We start from the raw sequence: 23,658 nt of genomic DNA, 5'->3' as shown, positions 1-23,658 counted from the left end.
CTCTCCAGAGCTTTTTGCCTCTTCCCTCTTCCCTCCTGGTACCCCATTCCTCCATGCGGCAGGCACGTTGATCCCCGGCATCCCTGGTAATCTGTCCCATTCTGGGACAAAACATGTGCTGTGTCTTTAAATGGGCGGAAGTGACTGGCGGTGCTTTGCTTGGGTACTGCATTGATTAGGAGATGACATGGAGCTGCCGCCTGGGGGAGGAGAGTGCCGGTTCTGCTGGGTCCCTGCTCTGATCCTCAAGGCCCTCCTGGCTTTTCCTCCCTGAGGCTGCTCAGGGCCGGTAGGAGGTGAGGGTGGGTGGCTGGCGGCCAGCCTGACTGTGGATGCAACTCCAGGGCTCGCTCAGCTCAGGCTTGCCAGAGTACCCATCCTCATCAGAGACTGGCAGTGGCAGCAACAGCCTGGGCAGCCGGCTCCAGCCTGGGGCTGGATTTGCCCAAGCTGCCCTTGGCCTCTTGAGCCCAGCTGAGAGCTGGGAGAGGGGCAGTGGGAACAGAAGCAGCAGCAGCAGCAGCAGCAACACTTCTCTCTCTCTCTCTCTCTCTTTCTCTCTCTCTCTCTCTCTCTCTCTCTCTCTCTCTCTCTCTCCCCCCCCCTCCCTCCTTCTTCCTCTCCTTCTCTCCTTTCTCTGTGTTTAAGTCACATTATATGGGATTCTGTTCTTTGGGGACTTCGTCATCTTTTCCACTATGTCCTGGGACCTTCGGAGCTCTGACAGGGATGCTAAGGACACGGTCAGTGGATTCTCGTGACTGTACTAATGAAAGGATTCAAGCTCTCGTGGTAAGTGAAGGATGGATAAGGTGCATCCTCCTCCATCTCCCTTCACCTGAGTGTTCTGCCAGCATCCTTGTCCCCTTCAGAGGTCTCCTGGAGACAGGCCTGTCTCACTGGGTGGGCATCAAAGTGTCAAGACAGGGGTGACAAACCCTAAAAAAAAAGGGGGGGGGGTTGGAGTACTCTCCCTGGCTCAGCTAGCACCTACATTGCTGTGGTATTTTCTCCCAGCATGCCCACTGTGTCAGGGGTTTGTCGAAGTTGAGAGGCTGTAGAGAGAAGCTAATAGAAACTGAAAAGAGTCCCCCCACTTTGAGGGGTTGTGGTGGTTGTACACAGAGAGGGAACTTTACGCAAAGATGTCCTTTCCCGTGTTTTGCAGTTGTTCTGGGCTGAGGTCTTGACTAGCTCCCTTTTCCTTGGCACTTAGGGTTAGCCCCAGCAGAGGCAGCCTCTGACCTCTCTGGGAGGTGGCTCCCTAAACAGTGTTAGGGACCAGGCTCCATCTTCTAGGATCCCCTTGCAGGGAGCGTGGGCATGCGCCTTGAGGCTTTGCAAGTGTCTGACTCTTCCTGGGCTTCATATTAGGACAGAAAAAGAACTTCTGGTTTGGAGTGTGTGGGGATAGTTATATTCTAGCTGTAGCGGCAGGCAAAGTATTTTTTACCTTCTGTTTTAAAAATAATAAAAAAAAAAACCTTACTGTTCCTCTGTTCCTTCTTCTCCTTTGATCCACTGAGGACCAGATTGGGGGGGGGGGGGTGACTGTCTTTTTTGTCTGCTTGAGAAACTACAGATTTTGCTTGGAAAACTTTGTCTTACCAGGAATCTGGAACCCCTGCAGGGCGGCCGGTGCAGCTAGCTGCCCAGGAGGAGAAAGGCTCCCCGGGTTAGGGAGGGAGGGTGCTTTAACTCCTTGAAGAGTGTGGAGGGAGGAGGAGGAGGAGGAGGAGGAGGAGAAGAATAGCTTGGGGCAGCTCTCTGCAGGGATGCGGCCAGCCTACCTTCATTGTGGACCTGCTGTCCAAGCTGGGCCCCGGGGTAGGGGGAGGGCATTCCTGTGGGTGGCGGGGTGATATTCAGAATCAGGGATGCGATCAAGCAGGTTAGGCAAGGAGTCTTAGCCTGGCTGTAGGCCACTTCTGGTTTTCTAGAAGCCCCTACCCAAACCACCCCCAAGCCCCAGCAAAGTCTAGCACTTCTGTTGTAAGCGCCAGTGTTCTTTAGAGGGACTTGAGAAGGGCAAAGAGTGGAGCGGAGTTCTGCAAGATTAGCTCATAAGAACTGCAAGCTCCCAAGCGTGGTGAGATCTGGTGACTGCTTAGCCTTGAGCTCTTTCTCGTCAGGAGAGGGGATCACTCCATGGGGTGCTGAGTCCTTGTGCAGAAGCCTCTCCTTCTGGTTTGGGACAAGGAATTACACGCCCTCCACCCATCCCTGCTCTTGCTTCCTTGGGGGCTTGCCTGTCGCCCTGTGTTGCAAACTGTCAACCTGGGTCTCTTGTCATCAGTGATTCCAGGCCCACATGGGTGGTCAGAGCTGTTTTCACTCCTCTGTGGAGCAAACCCCGGCACCCCAGAAAAGCACAGGTGCTGCTGGGAGCACGAAGACCCTGGGCTCAGCATCAGAATCACTCAGCACCCTTCTCCTGCTGTCAGCATCCTCAGCTTGGGACCTGGGTAGACTGGCTATCATTCAGATGAGACATCACTTTAACACAGGCGCTTCTTGGCTCAGCCTGGCTCGGGTCCCACAGGGACATGTAGAGATGTTTGCCTTTGAAATCTGTCGTGAGTATCTCTTGACGCATTTCAACAAGGAGAGCAGTGCTCCGCTGGGAGCTGTAATTGGCCAACCTTGTCTTCTTCAGATAAGCAAAATCGGGGGACAGTTCTGTCATTTCTGTCAGTCTGGATGCTGTTAGGACCCTCTGTCTCACGAACGATAGATACTCTAGCCTACTGTGTCCCCTCTTTGCGGTTGTGTTGTGGCTGTATTGCATGCCAAGTGGCTGGCTTCCTTTGGCATTCCACGGTAGGTGTGCCCTACTCCCAAGAAGTGAGATGATGCTGGCTATCTTATCCTGGGTAATACTGCATACGGGAGAGGATGGGGTTAGTAAGCTTTCTAATGTTTGAAATCATCTCTAGGAACACTTCTAGGATTCCTCCTATGTAGAGGCGGCATAAAAAAGGTGCTACTTAGGTTCCCAGTAAAAGCAGGTAGCGGTCTACCCCTTTTTGAGATTTACTTTGTGTCAAGCTACATTAAGTACTTTGCATGTATCAGCATGAGCCAGGCAGTACTACAATTATGGCCCCTCGTTTTACAGACTGTGGAGCTGAGGCAGAGGCTAAGGCATACGCAAAGAAGTCAGGCTTTGGGTTTGCTGCAGGGTCATATTGCAGGAATCCACCTGTTCTTGGTTACTCTTGCATGTCACTTTCTCTGTATGTGAGACAATATTGTACACTGCCCCTTTCCCTGCGCTGATGTCCCATTAGATCCCTTAACTAGACTTTGAAAATTGTAGAAAAGTTATCTCATTTGATTATCACTATATCCCAATGAAGTGTCTGTTCTGTGTTGACAATACATCTATTCTGTGATGGAGCTGGGAAAACTGAGGCCTAGGGTCATAAACTGTTTAGGTTAAATTTATATAGCTAGTCCATGAAAGGGTGCAGTCTGGCTTACTTCACCGTTATATGTACATGAGTTCAAGCATGTGCTTGTGTGCATGTCTGTGTATATGTATGTGTGCTCTGTATGTGCCTGTGGAGGCCAAATTTAGATCAGCATCTTGGTGTCTTCCTCAAATGCTTTCTACCTTATTCTTTGAGAGTGGGTCTCTTTACTGAATCTGGAGCTAAAATTTGGGTTAGGTTGGCTGGCCAGTGACCTCTAGGGGATTTCTGTCTTCGCCTTGCTGCATTGAACCTACGTATGTGTGAGGACTACTTCCAACCTTTTACATGGGTGCTGAGGATCCAGGCTCAGGTCCTTAGGCTTTTACGGCAAGGACTTTACCCACTGAACCATTTCCCCAGGCCCTCATAACCAAAGGAAAAATCATAGTAAAAGCAAGATGTATCTATGTTGTACCAACATTTCCCCAGATAAGGTTCAGGGTCTGTAAGTCTGTATACTCGTCCATCCCTTCATTTTACAAATGTTGATCAAGCTTTCATCATTTTGTAGCCCTTTGCCTGGCAATGTGGGAGTTTAAAATGTGTAAAAGGTCATTCGTTACCTTAGCTTTCTAGAGACCAGACCTCTCCCAAGTAGACTGAGGACCCCTTCCCTCTATACAGGGCACAAGTCAGTCAGTGCCAAAGGCCAGATAAGTGCAGTGACAACTCTAGAAACTGGTTTCAGCTGATGGAGCAACACATGAGGCGACCCATGAGGACGCTTGGGTCTGAGCTGTTAGTGAAATCAAGTTTTGCTTTACACAGCAACTTCACCATAGCTCACAGAGTTTCAACCTCATAGGTGATGCTCTAGGTCACAGGCCATAGATGTGTGTGACTGACAAGTGGCTGCCTTGTGAGAGAAGTCCCCCACCTTATTTCTCCTTTATCAGGGAGGAGCTTAATTAAGTCCACTTCGAGAGTTGTTGCGGTCGTCCCATCTGCTGGTAATTGGGTAGGTAAAGTAAGGGTTGCAGTCTAAGAAGCTGAAAGGAAGTGTCGTGAGCAAGTCCGGGAGAGAAATGTCACATTTTTACTTTGGAAGCCGATGTTCCTTTGTCTCCACATGGCTGCTCTCCCCCACTCACTCTTTTCGTGATGTCAAGTTATCTCTCATTCCCTCAGAGCCTCAGAACGGAGTCTGCTGTTGTGAGGCCACTCCCTCCAGATTGCTGTCCCCACACAGGCCCTGGCAGACTGTGCAACATCTGTCTGGATTCCCTCTGCTCCTTTTCCTGCTCTTCACATCTGCTGGGTTTGGTGGTACAGGCGACACAGAGCCCGAGGCTGGCATAGACCTTCAGGAAAGTCAATATGGGGGGGAGAAGCTGATGATGTGAAAAAATCATAGAAACCAGAGTTAAGGGAGCAGCCATCATCTGACCCAACAGGCAAGCCCTTGTGTGGTGAGAGCTCAGCCTTCTCTGGGAGTTGTTAGATAGGCAAATAGTAAGTCTCAAACCCCGGACAAATGGCGAACTGAGGTGCCTACTTCACAGGTGTGGAGACAGGTGAGCTTCCATGCTGCGTTCCCACTCCCATTTCAGAAATGAGAGTGCCTCCCCCGCGCCCCCCCCCCCCCCATCCTGCTCTCTTGTTTCCTTCCCAGGTGACTGGATAGTCAGCTGACTGGCTTTTGTCCTTATTTTCCTGCCAATAACGGCCAGCCATGTTTTATTGACACCCAAGGTCAGTTGTCCATTGTTTTCTTCTTTCAGATCTGTTCACGAATGATGCCCTGTTCCTTCCCCATCTCTTGTCTAGACCACCCTCTGTCTTCTGAGGTTCTTCCTCAGAGAGTTGTGCTGTGAAAATGAGGGAGCCCAGGAGGCTACTACACACCCCCTGTACAGCCTGACCTCACAGCTTCCAGGAGAGGCTTCCCAGAAGGGAGGGAACAGAGGCTGTGGTCTCTCAGTGGCTTGAGAGAGGACTCACGTCTGGCAATCTTGTCACGACCTGTTAGCCTGCTGTGGGCCTGGGTAGGGGCCTTCCGTTACCTTGGGTGGTAGTATTTTTGAATGTGGGATTAAATGCCAGTCCTGGGTAGATTAGTTATCTCTCAGCTTTTCTTTTTACTAATGGTCTAGAAAAAGGCCACAGTCCTTATAGTGTGGTAACATGTGCTGTAGACGGTTGGAGTGCATCTTTAGCCAGCAGGGGATAGTGAAAAAGAAACGTTCATTTGAGAATATTAAATATTCATTTACAAACGCCGCACCGCAGGTAATGCCCTCCATGAACACTGAGATTTATTTTATCACTCGTGGTATAGAGTTAAGTTTCCTCATTCATTTCAGGGTCCTGCATGCTGATCATCTAAGATTAAAGTCTCTCGGGAGCCAGACAGCCCAGGGTGATGAGCCAATCTGATGCTGTGGATTTCTTAAGATGACACACTCTACACACATGTCACTCAGGCTTCTACGGTGGGCCAGCAATGGACGTTACTTGCTTTTCTGTGTCGTTGTGGCCACCATCATTCTTTTTAGAAGAAGACATTTGCTGTCTTATGATGTAAACGGAAGGGTGAGACAAAGTAGATGCCCAAGTTATCAAAGCTCTTGGCTTGGAACCTTTTCTCTGGTTACTGTAAGATGACGTTTAGAAAAGATGATCTGTGTTTTTGGTGAAGGAACTTGAAGACGAAATACCTCTGGTCTCATTGAATTGTCCATAAGGCTGGGCATTTCCCCTTAAGTGACCTTGTAAATGAAGCGATATACTAAGCCAGGTAATGCTAGGTGACTTTACACTCATTTAGAATTTTTTTTTATTATATTCACTTATTTATGTGTGCACATGAATTCTCTCAGTTCTCTGCTTCCACTGTGTGTATTCTGGGGGTGGAAGTCGGGTTAGATCAGCAAGCTCCTTTAACCGCTGAGTCATCCTTCGAGCCCCATTTATTCATTCTTATCTGTCTATCACCACCCCTCTCTCTAATGTGTGTGTTTGGGGGGGGGATGTATGTATGTGTGGGTTACACGTTTGTATGCTGGTGAGCTCACTCATGTAGTAACATATGGAGGCCAGAGGTCAACATCAGGCCTTTCCTCAGTTGCTCTTCTACTTTCCTGTGAGAAAGGGCCTCTTATGGAAACTGAATCTCACGGTTTGAGCTGGACTGACTGGCCAGCAACTCCAGGATCTGCCCATGTCTGGCTTCTCAGAGCTGGGGTTATAGGCAGCTGTGCCCATTTCTTACCAGGTAGGTTCTAGAGTTCGGGTCCTCCTGTTCGTACCGTAAGTATTTCACCCACCGAGCCAAGTCCCAGCCCCGGTGATCCAATCTCGATACTGTTCTTTGGCTTGTACTTGCAGAGAACATTGTGTTAAACAGAGGAGAGCAGGTTTGGCCATGACAACCACCTAAATACATTTTACGGTCACTCCAAGTCCCTCAGGTTCTGGGACAGCTCTCCCAGGGAACTGCCCTGTGCGGTGGTTTGGCAATGCAGGCTGTTGACTCTCACGGTATCTCCTCCATGGTCACCATGGCGAGGAGGGACAGCTTGGGTCTTCTATCCTCCCCTTTGCACCTGTCACACAATGGCCAGAGCCAGTCACGTGAGCTTGGGTGACTGCAGGACAAAGCAGTTCAGTGCCTACCATAACTGATTTCTCTGGGAATGAGCGCCATACAGTGAGATATTAGAGGATAGCTTGTGTGACCCTAGACTTGATCTACCCAGGGTACATTCAGTTTGCAGCCCATTTTTTTTTATAGAGTTTGCAAGCCAAGATTGTCCCAGAGCATGTGGTTTTTGCTTTCAAAAATACTTATTCGTTGACACGTTCATGCTCTAGTAATTTTTTCATTTTGTTGCTTTATGATACTAGGGATTGAACCAAAGCCTCACAAATGCTGGAGAAGCACTGGACCACTGAGTGATGTTCACAGCTTTCTTATTAGTTTTCTTTCTTTTGTTCTTTCTTTCTCTCTCTCTCCTTCCTTCCTTCCTTCCTTCCTTCCTTCCTTCCTTCCTTCCTTCCTTCCTTCTTTTCTTCCTTCTTTCTATTCAGACAAAGTCCTATAGGTTGCCTGTTAGAATGGGGCTTGAATTCACTCAGTATCCCAGGCTGGCTTTGAACTTATGATCTTCCTGCCTCAGCCTCATGAGGAATTGGGGTTATAGGCCTTCCTTACCAGGTCCAGCTTTCTGTGCATTTAAAAATGATGCAAGAAATCCAAGAAGGGCAAAATGGTGTGTAAAAAAAAAAAAGCAGATAACATTCCATTCACTTTTATGAGGCCATGACACAACCATTTGTTCATAGACTGTCCATAGCTACTTGCATACTGTAACACGGAGTGTTGACAGAAACCTGTGTCTTGCAAACCTGGCCCTGTGTTATAAAAATGTTGCTGCTCCAAGATTAGGTAAACATAGTTTTCAAGAGCCAGCACAGTGCTATGTTTTTGCTGGATTCTTTTTATTTAGGAGTATAGGGGCTCTATACTTGTAGCAGTGACGATAAGGGCAATAACAACAATAGGTAATACTTGAAAATTTGCTGCATGACACGTTTGTTTTACTTTGTATTTTGAGACAGGGCCTTGCCACATCTTTCTGGTCTTTCTAGGTTGCTAGCTTTGAATTCTCAACCTTGCTTTGAACTCTTAATCTTCTGCTCAAGATCATAGAGCCTAAAATTCCTTGAGGTAAGCAGTCTGGCCTAGAGTCCAGGCTCTTCTCCTTTTCTTTTGTTCTGTTTTGTTTTAACTGATAGGGTCTTGAAAAATATATACACCAGGCTGGCCCAGAACTCAGCTTCCTAGTGCTGTCTCACCTGGCCTGAGTCCCTGTACTCAGCTACCACGGTTGCAAAGCCATTGGAGGGCAGGTATTTGCCTCTGAGAAAAAAATGAGAAATGTTGTGGAGTGATTTATGAGGACAGTGCTTGATGATGTGAATTATAGTTGCCAATGATGGGATAGAGCAGAAAGAGGTATAATAACAACAGTCAGAATCGAGAAGGGGTGCATGGGGCAGATGAGACGTTGGCTGATTCTTGAAGAATGAAGGCCGTGGACATTTCAAGAGACCAGCAAACCTCTGAGGTAGGAAAAAACAAAAAAGCAAGAACAGCCACTGAAACCAGAACAGGTGCCTCGTGGAAGGGAGTGATGAGCAGCCCAGTAGAACCAAGGGATGCTTACAGGCACTGGGGTAGACGGTTAAGTGACAAAGCAAGGTTCAGGAAGAGATATCTTAGAAGATATGCAGAGTGCCTAGGGCCTGCTGCACTCAGCAGGAGAGCACCCACAGGCTCAGGATGACCAAGAAATACCCATATGCGCTTTCCGTTTCAGTGGGTATGATGCTTGAGGCAAGAGCTTGATGTTTGTAATGTGGTAGCATCTGTGAAAAAGAGCTTTGAAAAAGTAACAGGGCTGAGGGGGGTGTGTGTGCATGTGTGCATGTGGGGGTCAGCTCAGAAGGACCCGCTTTCAGTTCTCAGAGCACACATTCTCTCTCTCTCTCTCTCTCTCTCTCTCTTTCTCTCTCTCTCTCTCTCTCTCTCCCTCTCCCTCTCCCTCTCCCTCTCCCTCTCCCTCTCCATAACCCCGTTAGAAGGGTGATATTTAATTTGCCCCATATCATGGTCTACGATCCACATGGTGAGTGACAGAGTAAGAGAAAAGGTTAACAAAGCTGAGCTCCAGGACGTGAGCTCCTGACAGCATCTCCTCTCTGCCACTGTGTGGATCTGGCCAAATCTGGAGCTTTCAACTTCACCTAACTTAGAGGAATGCGGCTGGGGCCACACCCTCGTGGGTGTTGGGGATTTCTTCACCCATGGATGCAATAGTTGTAGCGTCTCCAGTGTGTTGAACCCCGCAGGAAACCAGGATCCTACTCACATCTGACTTAGTAGCTGTCCCTTCAAGGCTAGGCTAGGAGGTTTTTAAAACAGAGATGAGGGCTGGTGAGGCGGCTCAGCCTGTAAGGATGCTTACTGACAAGCGTGAAGTCTTGAGGTTTGATCCTTGGATCCTACACGCTAAAAGGAGAGAACCAACTCCTGCAAAGTGCCCTTTGACCTCCGCACACAAACTGTGGCATGTATACACACACACACACACACACACACACACACACACACACACACACACACAAACACGAGACAAAATTTTTTTTTTAAGGTGAAAGAGCTCAAACACAGAAGAATGTACCTAATATATCCACACAGCTTAGAGAAGAACATCATATTTCTCTGTTAACCAGGTCCAGTTAAACCTTAGAATATTATGTGGGAAGTCATTCTTTTAGATTGATGACAACCTTCAAAGGCCCCAGAGTGCAAGGCTCAGAGAATGCAGATGTTTTCAGAACTGCACATTCACTGGGTCCCAGATGTGGTCTTGTCTCTTATCTATCTATAGGAGGTGGGTGATACTTCAGCTTGCACGTAGTTGTAATGCTGGCCTAAGAGACTGCTTCATTAAGGTAGGGTTCCCTTCATAAGCTGTGCCCTGGACCTCTAGGGAAATATGCAAATGGCTCATTTCTTCACCAGTTGTATGATTATGAAAAGTTCCTTACTGTCCCCAATTCTTGATTTGCTCATGTAAAAAAAAAAATAGTAACAGCCATATTTGCCTTAGAGGGCTGCCGTAAGTGTGGTCTGTTATAAATGAGACATGGCAGTTCATGGAACACACAGAGGACAACGCCAGACACTCACAGCTACTTTGTGAATGCTCTTAGGATATTGTCTTAGGTTTGACATTGTTTGGAGAATATGGTCACAGCCCTTGCCTTCCACCCCATTCTAGATGGAGCTGGAGAACTGTCATCCTTATCTCTCCTGCCTTCGCCTTCTTAGGACACAAGGTCACTCACAGTCAGCTTTATCCTTCTTTCAAGTGAGCCACCTTTCCAGCTCTGTTTTGGTCCTGTTGCTGGAACTTTTTTCTGTCTTGTCTCACATGGGCACGGTCACTTGACCACCTCACTGGAGGCTGGAGCTTGCTCTGGCGTGTCTAATCATGAGAAAGAGTTGTGACCTTAGCAAGAGTCCTCCTCACCCCTAAGATGATGGGGAAGATGACACCCACAGAACTGACTTCCTCTGAGCCCCCTTTGGGCTAATGAGCCTCAGAGTGGAGTGCTCCTACTGTTCTTTTCAAGTTCTCACTATGTTCTGCTTTAGGTCAACTACTTATTCCTTCACTCAACTGAATTCTCGAGCATCCATGGAGCTTAGCTTTAGGAATAAAACTCATTAGTAAAAACTGGTCTTTGCCCTGGGTGGGAATGGGGAGAAGGTGCTTGAGAGGAACCAGAACCAGACCCCCGTTTCAGGTAGCGTTAGACAGGAAAATCCCCTTGGAGGGATTGGATGCTCCCCCTGCAGTAGTACAAGTAGATTAAATCTTTCAGTTCAGATCTTTTTTTGGACCCTTTCTCCAGAGACTGGGAGCCTCTTTGTTTCATAATAGCTTCCCTACAGCGACCTCAACTTTTATCCTTCCTGATGGTCATAGTTTTTACATGGGGGTAGGGGCCATCAGGACGTGGCATGCAAAACTCCTTTGTTCTTCAGAGTCTTAATTTGACAGACATAAAATATGCAAAGATGGGAAGTGACCATTTGGCTTTTGAAGGTGATTTGCTTTGCAGAGCAAGCCCCCTTCCCCCTCCCTTCTGCATTTATTTTACATCTATTGACTCTAGTGTGACCAAAAGATTGCTTTTAAACTTCCAAATTCACTTCTGGGAGGTTTCTATTTCATGTTCTTGCTTTCTTTGATATAAATAAAACAATATTCTGATGAGGCCCATTGATAATAGGAGCCACCACAGGCCCCTTGCTAGCAAGGAGTCTTGGGCTAACCCAAGACATTTGTGGCAGTAATGATAGCACCTCTTTTGATGATGTGTACTGGTAGTGGTAAAGCACAAGGAGTGTGTAGCCGGGGGCTGCCTTTTCTTACTTCCTGCTGTCTTCTCCTGACTAACTCTCCTGAGTATATTCCTAGGCATAAGTTAGACCCACTTAGGGCTGATCGGTAGCACCAAATGCAGCAAATAACTGTTTCTGGCACCAGTCACTAGACACCCCTAGCCGTCGTTGTCAGGAAAAGGATTCTAAATTAAAACCGCACACTGTTTTCTGCTCCTTCTTGACTTCCCTGCATGGGAACTGAATGCTAGTCTCCTGCCCAAATCCTTCACATCATCTCCCAGTCATTTGTGCTGTTGTTTTTGTGACAGGGTCCCATTCTATAGTCTTGCCTTAGGCTCCGGGGTGCTGGGATGATCAGGCATGTGTCGGTCGCCATGCTTGGCTTCTCCCAGTCATTTATACTGGAAACTCCTCCACCAGCCTTTATTTGTCCTTCCTCACTCCATATGGTTACTTTTATCTTCGTAGCATTTCTGGGTCCACTGTTCCCCCCATTTTCATGACCTTTGCCATTGTCTTTTTTTTTTAACTTCAAGTCTAGTGTTTGAGGGTGGGTAGTATTGGGTGTACAACCCAGGCTGTGGACATGCCAGATAAGTGACCCTCTCCGTCCTGTGTCACCAGCCCCATTGTCTTTATTTTATAATCTCCTTAGTATCTGGCTTGGTGTGTTACAACAGTCACACACTGATGTCTTTTTAAAAAAACCACTTTACTGTGATGCGATTCACTTGCTATGAAATTCATTCAAAGTGCACAAGCCAGTGGCTTTCAGTGGTCACAAATATTCGTAGCCTTCACTACATCCAACTTCAGAACATTTTATCATCTCTGGAAGAAACCCTGTGCCCTCAGCTAGCATCTCTATCACCTTCCCTACCCCAATGTGGGCAGCCCTTTCTGCCTCTCGAGGTCCCCCCATTCTGGACTTCAATATGAATGGAGCCATAGAGGCTTTCCTGTCTGTTCTCTGGAAAGCACGGAGACACCTTGCTGTATGTCTGATCTCCAGTCCAGCTGTGTCCTTACTATCTATCCTGACTCATTACCCATTCCAGCCTGCCATAAGCCTCTATCTCAGCCTGGCACACCGTGTTCTCAGAGTATGCTGGATGCCATATTTTTTTTTTTTTTTTTTGGTTTTTCAAGACAGGGTTTCTCTGTGTAGCTTTGCGCCTTTCCTGGAACTCACTTGGTAGCCCAGGCTGGCCTCGAACTCACAAAGATCCGCCTGCCTCTGCCTCCCGAGTGCTGGGATTAAAGGCATGCGCCACCACCGCCCGGCGCCATATTTTTTTTAATCACAGAAATCTTTGATTTTGTTCTCTGCCTCTGCCTGTGCAGATCATCCTCGTCATTCAGACTTAGCTTCATTACCACATTCTTGAAAAGGATCATCCTTCTTTGCCCTCACCTCCAGCAGGAGTTAACCTTCTCCCATTCTCTGAGCACATCGCTGGGAATCCCATCATTTTGTTATCCTTGTTCTTGTCTTCTTTACCGTCTTCTCTCAGAGTTGTTTTTTGAAAACCAGAATTAAATGAATGTTTGGGGAAAGCGTATCAGTAGTCAGACTTTTTTTGTCACACAGTTTTCTTTCCGTTGGCATGGTTGAAAAATTAGAAAATATAAAGAGTTGAAAGAAAGAGCTATCAATCATAATTTCATTCCTCAGAGATAATCAGTTAGGCTAATACTCTTGAAACTATTATATGTCTATTATAGCTAGACAGATGTATTTATAATTCATTCAATATAACTAGCAGTATATTCTTTTTCTAAATGCCAAGTACTGATTTGTGTGTATGTGTGCGTGCACATACATGCAGAGGCAAAGGCAGACATCTGGTACCTTATTCTGTCACTCTCTACCTTATTTCTTTGAGAACAGGAGAGAAAGCACCTCTCACTGAAACTGCAGCTACACTAGTGGCTAGCAAGTGTCAGAGATCCTCCTGTCTCTGGGTCCCCTGTACCACCTACCAGAACCCTGGGGTTACAGGTGTATGTAATCATACCTGGTTTTTATATGGATTCTGGGGATTTGAACTCAGGTCCTCAAACTTGTATACAAGTGGTCTTACCCATTAAGCCATCTCCCCAGCCCCTTACATTTTTTTTTAATTAATTAAACATTCAAATGTTATGTATGTCATAGACAGGGTTGCCCTCTGTCACTAAGGCTGGTATGAAACTTGCAATCCTCTTGCCTCAGCCTTTCTAGTGTTCAGATACATAAGCATGGGCCTTCAGACCTGGTGACAGTTACTTGTATGGAGAGCATTGCAAGCGTGTGTCACTGTTGTCTGATCCATTTTGTATTTAACACTTAGGTTATTTTAATTTTTCAGCTTTAAAATAATGTCATGACTAATTTCTTCAGATAAAAATCCAGAAGCCAGATTTCTGGGTCAAAGTCTTTCATTCAGAATCCACGTTGCTACTGAAAGGTTGTTTTTAACTTATATAGCGACCTGCAGATGATGAGAATGCCCACTTGGTGTTAGCATTCTTTATAGCCCTTGCCAGCCTGGTTTTTCCAAACTGATGTCTCAGAGTTGCATGGATTTGCAGTTCTCTGATCATTAGTCACATGGTTTCAGTTTCCGGTTTTCTGACTCAGGATTCTTCTGTGAACTACCTGTTTGGTCCTCTGCCAGCTTTTCCGCTGGTGCCTCTGTCTTCTCATTGTTAACTGTCCTCTTCACCATTATAGGCATTAACGCTTATGCAGACAGGCTGCCAGGATTTCTGCAGTTTCTCCTGTGCTTAAACTTCAGGTAGCTTTTGATAGGCTGGATTTTGCTTTAATGTGACCGCATCCACCAGTCTTCTCTTCGTGGTTTCTATGTTTGGAAGTATTCACAGAAAGTTTTCCCTCAATCTTCAGTATAGCTGCCTGTGCCTCCTCTACTGCCGCCTGTGATTTGACTTGTAAATGAATACATCCGGGCCAACGAGATGGCTTAGTGGGTAAAGGCCACTGCTGCAAGTTGGCCTCTGACCTCCACATGTGTGTTGTGGCGTGTGCAAACTTATACACACACACACACACACACACACACACACACACACACACACACACGTACATGTAATTAGATATATACATGCAATTAAAAATAAATGAGCCGGGTGGTGGTGGCGCACGCCTTTAATCCCAGCACTCGGGAGGCAGAGCCAGGCGGATCCCTGTGAGTTCGAGGCCAGCCTGTCTCGAAAAACCAAAAAAAAATAAAAAAATAAAAAAAAAATAAAATAAAATAAAAAAAATAAAAATAAATGAGTACATTAGTCTTGTGCAGAGGAAGGGGCGTGGCGGTTTTAACAAGGCCTGGCCTTGAACTTGCTGCACAGCCTTGGTTACCTTGATCCCCCTATCCTCCTGTCTTCATCTGCCAGTTATTAGAATTAAAGGCATGTGCTCCCATACCCACCTTCATCCTGCTTTGATATAAAATAATACATACCACCAGGAAACTCAGCTGACATTTGGAATCATGTAGTCTATATGGACAAGGGACAATCTTTAGTTATGTGGTGAGAAGGGACTGTGACAGACATGCATTTTTCTCTAGCATAGGCTATGTGATTGGGTATGAACTACTCCTTTACAAAGCGTTAAGGCCCACCACTTTCCATCAGCTGCTCATCGTCTACTATCCATCATCCTTTCTGAAGTTCTCTTTTTCCCTGGGGATGAGCTGTCTAGTAATGCCAGTCTCAGGAAGTTGGATGTAGCATGCAAGAATTCCATACAGGTTTGAGTGAGTGCATAAGCTAATGAGTGGTAGCAGGAACAGTGCTGGGAGGTCAGATACTGGGAAAGAGCAGCAGCTCTTTGAGTCTTTTGTTCATGTGGAGCCTATGGAGAGTGCTCACCTATCCTAGGCTCCTAGGGGGAATGGAAGAAAGAAAAGGCAGCTATGGATTCTGAGAAGGCAGCAGGCTCGGGGCTAGGACCCAGCCAATAGGTGTTCCATGTGTAAGGGACGTTAGCAGAAGTGAACTGTACTGGAGAATTCCAAAGGTGCTAGAGAATTGGAAATTGGGCAGGGGAATTTTTGTCAGGGAATTCTGCTTAGGCAAGAAGAGTTAAAGCAGATCTTGAAGCAGAGCTGGGTTATGAAGGGTAGGGTGGATTCATAGCTTGTGGTCATTCTGTGTGGAAAGAATAATGTGAGCCAAGTTTTAAAAGTTTTGAAAATTGATGTTTTTATTTTTTTCACTTTCTTTCCTGTCTTATTTGTTTTAGATATAAAAGTTGTTTGTACAGTCAAGAAAGTCATTTTCAGTGTGTGAGCTCCTAGGTGGGAAACCACTTGAGAGCTAGAAATAATAACTATGAGAAAGGCAAAAAAAAAAAAAAAAAAAAAAAAAGGTTCCATTCATTGTTGCCTCTCTGCCAACTTTCTAATTCTACTTATGATGGAAGTGATATGGTTGTTTTCTAAGATTTAACTGGAGCATTGTAGGCATCCTTACTAGAATGAGTCAATGAATTAGTAATTTGCATAGATTCTCTACTGAAGAGTAGACTGGCTGGGTCCAGTCTGTTGGGATGTGGGCATCTAGCTAGGAGATGGATACTCTGCTATAAAGAATGTTGAGGAAGACATCTTGAGAGGTGCTCTTTCAACCCTTAAGTCAGCTGAAGGAGGAGTCTCTGATTTTTGAGAACTCTCAATGTCACAATGGGCAGTAACGAGTCCTTTGAGGTAGAAAGAATGAGATAGGTAGATGGATGGATGGATGGATGGATGGATGGATGGATGGATGGATGGATGGTAGGGTGCTACAGCAGAGAGAGCATGCACAAATGCTGAACATAATTGCTGAAGAAACCAGCAGAGAGAAATCACTGAAACCTTGGTGTGGTGGTAGCCACTTGTCATCTCTTTGGAGGCTGAGGCAGGATGATGATGAGAAATTCAAGACCAGTGTTGCTGTATAGTAAGACAAGCTCTCAGACTGAAAGAAGTCTTTGCAGTCGATTGGTATTGCCAATAACTTGGCTTGACCATCAGCTAATTGGCTCGCAGTTAAAATACTTGTCCCAAGGTAGAAGAGCAAACAATAGGCATTGCCTTCCTATCTTTGGCCCAGTCTCCCATAAGGGTTCATCATTTCCCCCGTCAATGTCATCTTTTCTTTCAGGAATCAGACATCTTCAGCTTGATGTCTGTTTAATAAATTTATACTGCGACATGGCCACATCTTTCATTTAGATGTTTCCTATGCTCCCCCCCATAACAATGGAGTATATTAATTATGACAGAGTTTGTATAATCTTCAAAGCCTGAAATATTTATCTATTCTTTTACAGAAAATACTTGCATGTATAGACAATGGGTGGTTGATTCTGAGCTAGCTGTTTTAACATGAAAATCATGGCTTGTATCGGGCCATACAGTTTTCTTAACGAAGGCCCCCTTTTCTTTTGGGACTTATTTGTGGGATGATGGTGTGGGAATAGGCCTCCTGAAGACATACTCTGACCATCTAAACTGCCCTAACAATATTAGTGCCAGAATTATATTAGTTTCTGATATTTTCTTTTTGCTCCCTGTGTGCCCATATTAATTATAGAGAACTCAAGGCTTATGGGGAATCAAGAAAGGCATCTAAGGTCATATAACATGGCGGGGCTTCAACTGTCTATGTAGGATAAAGGCCCTTGTCCTAAAGACTCCTGTGCATGCCCTGCCGAGGCCGACAACCACTCTCTTCACTCCCAATGACCTCTTTTCTACTCTTCCTCCCTCTCCTCTGTGACTTCTGGATCTATCATCAGCCACCCTTTGCTCTTCTGATGGTAATTTTGTTTCTCTTGGAGCGTTCATGCTCTGGCCAGTTTTCTTTCGGGGCACTACCCTCTCCTCCCAGCAACAGTGCTCTTACTCTTCTTGGAGGGAGGATTTTGAGACACACATGAGCTCCTGGGCTCCTGCTCTGTCGCTGCCCCATGCCTGGGTGGAAGCTGCCACCCAGGTGGTCTCTGCCTTGAGATGATAACCACTGCCCCATTAGTCATCAGGGAGGGGGAGCAGAACACAGGGCCCAGAGTGGTCTGGGAGGCAGCCTCTGGGCGCCTGAGCTGGCATCTCTGACCTTTGTGGAGAGAGGGCGTTCTTAAAGCGACAGCAGGCTTTTTTTCTTTCCTGGTGGCTGATGTCCAGTTCAGATGCCAGGGATTTGAAGAGGCCATTGTTCTGGTGCTGAGAGAAGGGCCCAGACCGCCTAGTCTCTTTTTTTTCCCATTTTCATCCGCATGTCCCCCTCTGCTGTGCAGCATGTCAAGTGTGGAAAGACAGTGAGCCGTCTTGGGTCACACACACCCTCCCCTGTTCCACCCGACCCGTGCCTTCTAAGACAGCCTTGTGTTCAGCAGAGCCTGCAGTGGGCCACCGGCTTCCCTCCCGAGGCTGGTTGTTCCTAGGAGGGAAATAAGTCTCTCTAGACTCCAGCTTGTCCCCAGTGCGCTGTTTACTCGCCCCAGGTAGTGGGGTTGGTGAAGGACACAAGTGGCTTTTCTCCAGGTGTATCTCGAGCACCACCTGTGCTGAACACCTGAGATGCTTGTTAAACTACAGGTGCTGGGCTTCAGTTCCAGAACTTCTGGGCCCCTAGAATCTGAGTATCACTAGGCAAAGCAGAGCTTGCCCATGACTGACCTGGCTAGGTATGGGAATCACGTGGAGACCTAAGGCTTTCAGGCCCCTAAATCTGAGCCAGGGAGCTGGTTATGAATAGATACCCTGGAAACAGTCCCCAGGGTTTTGACTCCTGACTGCACTGTTTCTTAGTCAATCTCTGCCTCTGTTTTTCAACTGTAAAATGGGGATGAAGTTGATACTTATGTGATATGTATGACGTTCGTCAGGGTTGGCACCTGGGTACAGAGCATTGCATGCATCTTGAGGAGATCACCATTTGAATAACCTTCCTGTGGCAAGCAGGCTTTAGATAGGGAAGCATTCCTTGCTTTGGTAATTCTCTTGCTGAGTCAGTCAGCCCCCATTCAGTCAGTGTGGCTTGTTTTCTGGAGTGTGGGCCTACCATTTGGCCTCCCAGACTCTTGGTTGAGAGAAATACCTCCGGGATGCCCACCTCTGGGCATTGCCAGCAGCATTGGAAAGGGTGTCCCAGGAAGGCCTTGAGAACCACATCTATAACACTGTCTGACCTCTTTGGAGGGAATTGAAGGAAGAGAAAACAAGCTACAGGCCAGAAATAGCTAGACATAAATACAAGGTATTATAATTACTATCCACACCCAGCTCAGTCCCCAGAGTTAGATTTAACCCTCTGCACAGTCTTCCTAGCCCCAGAGAAGCAGCATGGTCCAGGGGTGTCTGAGAGGGAAGTGTGGGTCCCCTGAGGAGAAGTAGCTCATAACTGAGGCTACATATGAGACATTACTGCAGGGCCACTGTAGATCCCAAATGGTGCTTTCTCTTCCGTGTACCCATTATAGCTATTTCTGTTACAGCTTCTTGGTTTTGCTCAACCATTACTTTTCTGAACACGAGCCTGTCAGATTTCCCCCACACTTGGCACCTAGCTCAAGGCTTCTTTTTTATCCTGTTCTCTATAATTTTATTTTACATCAATTACTCAGTAGTTACATCTGTGCCGACGCTTACGGACATGCGAGCCAGGGGAGGAGTTTAGAAACATAGACTCAGCCTAGACTTGTTCGGTTTTGCTTTGTGTTTTCTCAGGACTAGGACAAGGTCATTGGTCAGATGAGAAATCTAATTCTGTTTGTGCAGTCGGGGAGTGTGGACTGAGAATCCGTAATCTGAAACCCCAGTTTAAAACTTTGGGCATTGACATGGTGACATTGGTGAAAAATAGCACACCTGACTTCATGTGATGATTACATGTACAGGTGTACGAAGACAATTATGTCAGGCTGACGGTAAGCTATATGCATTCATTTAAAGGAAATAAACAAGAACTGTGTATTTAGACTCGGGTCCTACCATCGAAATACCCACTCACAAAAAACGTTTCAAAATGGACAGAAACTTGAAGTGAAAACTGCTTCTGTTCCCAAGAGTTTTTGTTTTTGTTTTTCCTTTTTGTCAGGACTGAGGATGTTACCTAGGGCCTCGTGTGTGTGTGTGTGTGTGTGTGTGTGTGTGTGTGTGTGTGTGTGTGTGTGTGAAGCACTCTGAGGAGGCACAGCAACAGCCTTCAAACATTTCGCATGAGGCACACTCCAACTGCGTTTTATAGATCTTGATTTCAGTGGTTTGGTGAGTCAAGTAGAAAGTTATTCAGAAGAAAACAAGCCAGTCCTCCAGAGCATGTCTCGTGGATATTTTCCATCCTGATTACAAATGTCAGCATGCAGAGACCCAGCAGTGGGCAGAGTTTGCTTAGCATCTTTTCCCTCCCACGTGAACATATTTTATAAGACTTCCAGGAAGCTGCACAGGGCCATTTCTGTTCTTGGTGGGGGTTTAGATCCCACTGACTGCTCTGAGACCCGCAGGGACGGGTGGGGCATCGCTGATAGACACAGTATGTCCACCTGCTTTGGGAAAGGGATGTTGTCCTTGCTCCTCCCATTTGCTAAGAATATTCAGTCCTTTGGAGATGAGTAGACCAGACACCATTATTGTTGTTCCTTTCCTTCTTCTATGAACTCCTCTTTGGAAGAAGCTTCACAGAAGATAACTGCCCTGGGTAGGAATTGTGTTGAGAGATCGAAAGGCTTTTCCAGTGTAGAGGTTTGGGCTGTTTCTTGACAATGCAGGGAGGGCCCCAAGGCTCCGTCTAGAGCAGGAACATCTACAGAACTGAAGCTGGTAGAGTGTGTTAGTAGTTTTCAATACAGGAATTGGAAGGTCCTGGGTTTATTCCTATTCTGCAGACTTATTAGGTGCCTTCGACTGCTGGGCACTATCCAGCCACATGTGATGTTAGGAGGTTTTGTGGAAGTCGTTTGGTTACCAAAATGAGGACTTGAAGCCTGCTTTTGAACCAGGAGTTTCCACTGCCCCCTGCTCCTGCGAGGTCTAGCTGCCTAAACTCTTGTGGCATTCCTGTTACTCAAATCCTGACATGCCATCTCTTATCATTTCCTCTGAAGAATTAAAGAAGCTAGAGTCCTTCTCCTCTCTCTCTGCTTCCTCTCACACACTTGAAAACCAGTTTCCTTTAAGACATCAGTTCTCAACCTGTGGATCATGACCCCTTTAGGGAGGGATATCAGATATCAGATATCCTGCGTATCAGATATTTACAATTCATAACAATAGTGAAATTACATTATGAAGTAGCAACGAAATTATTTTATGGTTGGGGGTCACTACAACATGAGGAACTGTACTAAAGGGTTGCAGCATTAGGAAGCTTGAGATCCATTGCTTTAAGGCATCCCCTTAGCCTAAACATCTGTAGTTTGCTGTTTTGTGGAGAGTAGGGCTTCCAGACCCCTGCTATCTTGCCTATCTTCTGCAAGTGTGTGATATCTTCTGGACATGCTCCTGGTAATGTTGGTGGTGGGATTACCAAATTCCCTCACTTGCTTCAGGTAATGGGGCTCAAGCTGTGAGGTATTGTCACATGTTATGCTTCTGGTCCACATGGACCATTGTGATCTTGTCGTCCATGGAAATTAGACTTTCACTTCCTTTCTGAATTGGAGAGGAATGTGTCATCCTCCATGGAAATTAGACTTCCACGTTCCTTTCTGAATTGGAGAGGAATGTGTCATCCAAGGTCCGAGGCTTACTCTGTAGTAACCTTGATGCCAGGCCAGCTTGCGAGTCAGTGTTCCCAGCCTGCTACCTCACTACCAATCTCTTTACTTAGGTCTCTTCTGTCCCTACTTGTCCTTGTTAGGTTGGACTAGAAGAGTCAAGCATTTGGAGGTGGACTGCTTCCCAGCTGCCCACCACAGCCATCACAATGGCATTTCATCTGTTCTCCCTGGAGAGACAGAATTTGGAGAGACAGGTAGAGACGATGGGTTCAGAGGAGAGGAATCAGGAGGAGCAGGGCTCAGCAGCACTGGCTGGGTTACTGTCAAGTCAGCTGTGGTCAGTGTGGCCGCCTTCTGCCTCCCGTTCCATGGCCACACGGCTCACGTCTTAAGTGCTTCTTATTACTTGAAAAGGTTAAAAAGTAAAGCATGAATATGGGACTTTAGAGGAAAATGACCCAGGTGACGGGGAGGGGCCAGCTCTTCTAGTCCCTTAGTCCTTTCTTGTAATAGATAAACCAAGGCCCAGAGTAAGGGCAGGATATGCCACCTTCAAAGGTAGAAGTTGTCTTACAACGTAAATGCTGGGTTGTGACTCGTACCTCCTTCCTCAGCCTGAATCATCCTCATTAGAATCAAGTACATACTGTGTTCCTAGTGGGAAGCCTACCTTGGGACAATAATCTGAGCATCCCAGGTGCCAACTTTAGGGAGAGCGACTGAGCAGACTAACAATTGTAGGTGCACATGTGTGTGAAAGGTACACACCAAGAAGATGCATCTGTAGAAAGGGACCTTCTACAATGGTGGCCAACCCAGCCTGACACACCCACCCATGGACATCAGACACACGGCAGCACTTCCCAACTCTGTGCTGGAGAATCTGGAGAACTCTATCTGTATTACAACGCGACAGCCCTCTTGGGTACTCTCCAGATACTTTGCTAGACCGAATGGGAGCTGGGTAAGGATACTTGGCAGTGGTTTCTGGTCCTTTGCTGGCTGACCCCATCAAGCAACCTTCCGAGACCTGTTGGTTGGCATGTCAGATGGCACACAGAAGTCCATAGCTGGGGACTGGGTTATATCGTTGACCAGAATTCCTTCTTAAGTCATCCTGAAACTCCCTTTCGTACATTAACATGCATGTGCACAGCTCCATATGTGCACACGTAGGCTCCCCCAACTTGGTTGCTGAGACAGTGCAGGGGCCAACCAATACTATTTTCGTGGTTTATTTTTAGTAGCTCTGTTAGCTACTGAAGCTAGTAGGGGTTCTTCAGTCTTAAGTGGAAGTGGGCTTGGAGCAGAGGAAGATGGAAGGAATGGACCTATTGCTTCAGCCCTGGGCCAGTGGCAGGAGGGACTCAAGGCCTGTTCTTAGGCACGTGTCAGCATCTTAACTGGGACACCAAGCAAGCAGCCTTCCCTGGTTAAGACCTTAATCTGCTATTAAGAAGAGGTCAGTTACCTCTGCACAGAGGTGATTTGGAGAGGGGCTTAGTATCTCCTAATATCCTGACATGGGCAGAGCAGTGGAAGCCACAGCATGGGCATCTGCCTATTGCAGGGAACTGGGACTTTAGAAATTGTAACGTGGAACCAAAAGCCTTTGGATTTGACCCTTTCCTTTTTCCAAGTTTTAAAGCTCTCCATCCCTGTTTGTAGCCACCCTGCTGGCAGGTTCTTGGCTCATGGCTTTCCTGCTTGGACAGTTACAATCATCTATACAGGAAACAACCTGCTCTAGGATGCTCCCTGTTAAGTGAAACTGAGTCCTGCCCTTGAGCTCCCTAACCCCGCCTACCACCTTTCCTTCTCTGTACTTTTCATATCTCTAAGTTGCTCTGCAGCTCCTGGGTTCTGCAAAGCTCTGCCTTCTTGAGGGAGCTTCCCGTAGAATCATGACCACAAGATCTTTCATCTTAGCTGTGTGTTCTCAGTCTCACTTTCTTTTTCTCTCTAGGTATGACCTAATGCCTCTTGTGGTCCTTTCCTTACACTGGGCATAATGATCGGAACCCAGGTAGGACCCAGTGCTTTCTCTCAGGATTAGAACACTTTGAGTGCCTGTCACTTGATGTCACTGAGTGAGAAAAGGCCCTTCCTAGTCATTTCCACATTTCTGGACACCACTAAACTTAGCCACAGCAAATTTTAAAACCCAAAGGAGCCAATAGGTTTGGATTGAGATAAAACCTGAAGGTCAGAGAGTGGTAACACTAGGATTTGACCATTTTAAATTTCAGCCTTTAGACCTTGATAGTGACACCTCAGTGTACTTACTGAACACACAGAAGTGCTCTGGATCTTGTTGACTCAATTTTCTCTGCTGTGAAATTGAAATAATAAGATTAAATGGGATATAACCCGGTATGTCCTTCATTAAGTTCCCAGACAAGGGCTGGCCCATCACCTTCTTGTGTTCTCTCTGCTTCTGTGGAACATCATTAAAAAGGAAAAAAAAGTCACAGATTTGTAATTTATTTATTTATTTTTTTTTTACTTCAAGATAGAGATTTGAAGAAATTTTACACAGTCCTAGC

At 46.4% G+C, this 23,658-nt stretch overlaps 1 protein-coding gene across 3 annotated transcripts in view; it reads left to right on the top strand.

Moving 5' to 3' along the window:
- Gramd1b (GRAM domain containing 1B) overlaps nucleotides 1–23,658 on the top strand; it is a 189,543-nt gene that overhangs the window by 88,889 nt on the left and 76,996 nt on the right. Inside the window, exon 1 of one of the 3 annotated variants that reach the window (XR_009380204.1) lies at nucleotides 769–792. The exons of the other annotated variants lie outside the window; for them this stretch is intronic. The gene's annotated coding sequence lies outside the window, so the exon portion shown is untranslated. Of the gene's footprint in view, nucleotides 1–768; nucleotides 793–23,658 lie in introns of those variants that run through there. 3 annotated transcript variants of the gene reach the window in all.

This window comes from Peromyscus eremicus, chromosome 7 (genome assembly GCF_949786415.1).
Source record: "Peromyscus eremicus chromosome 7, PerEre_H2_v1, whole genome shotgun sequence".
Classification (NCBI taxonomy): Eukaryota; Metazoa; Chordata; class Mammalia; order Rodentia; family Cricetidae; genus Peromyscus; species Peromyscus eremicus.
The sequence above is the reverse complement of the archived record's forward strand: the minus strand, read 5'-3'. Positions and strand labels throughout refer to the sequence as shown.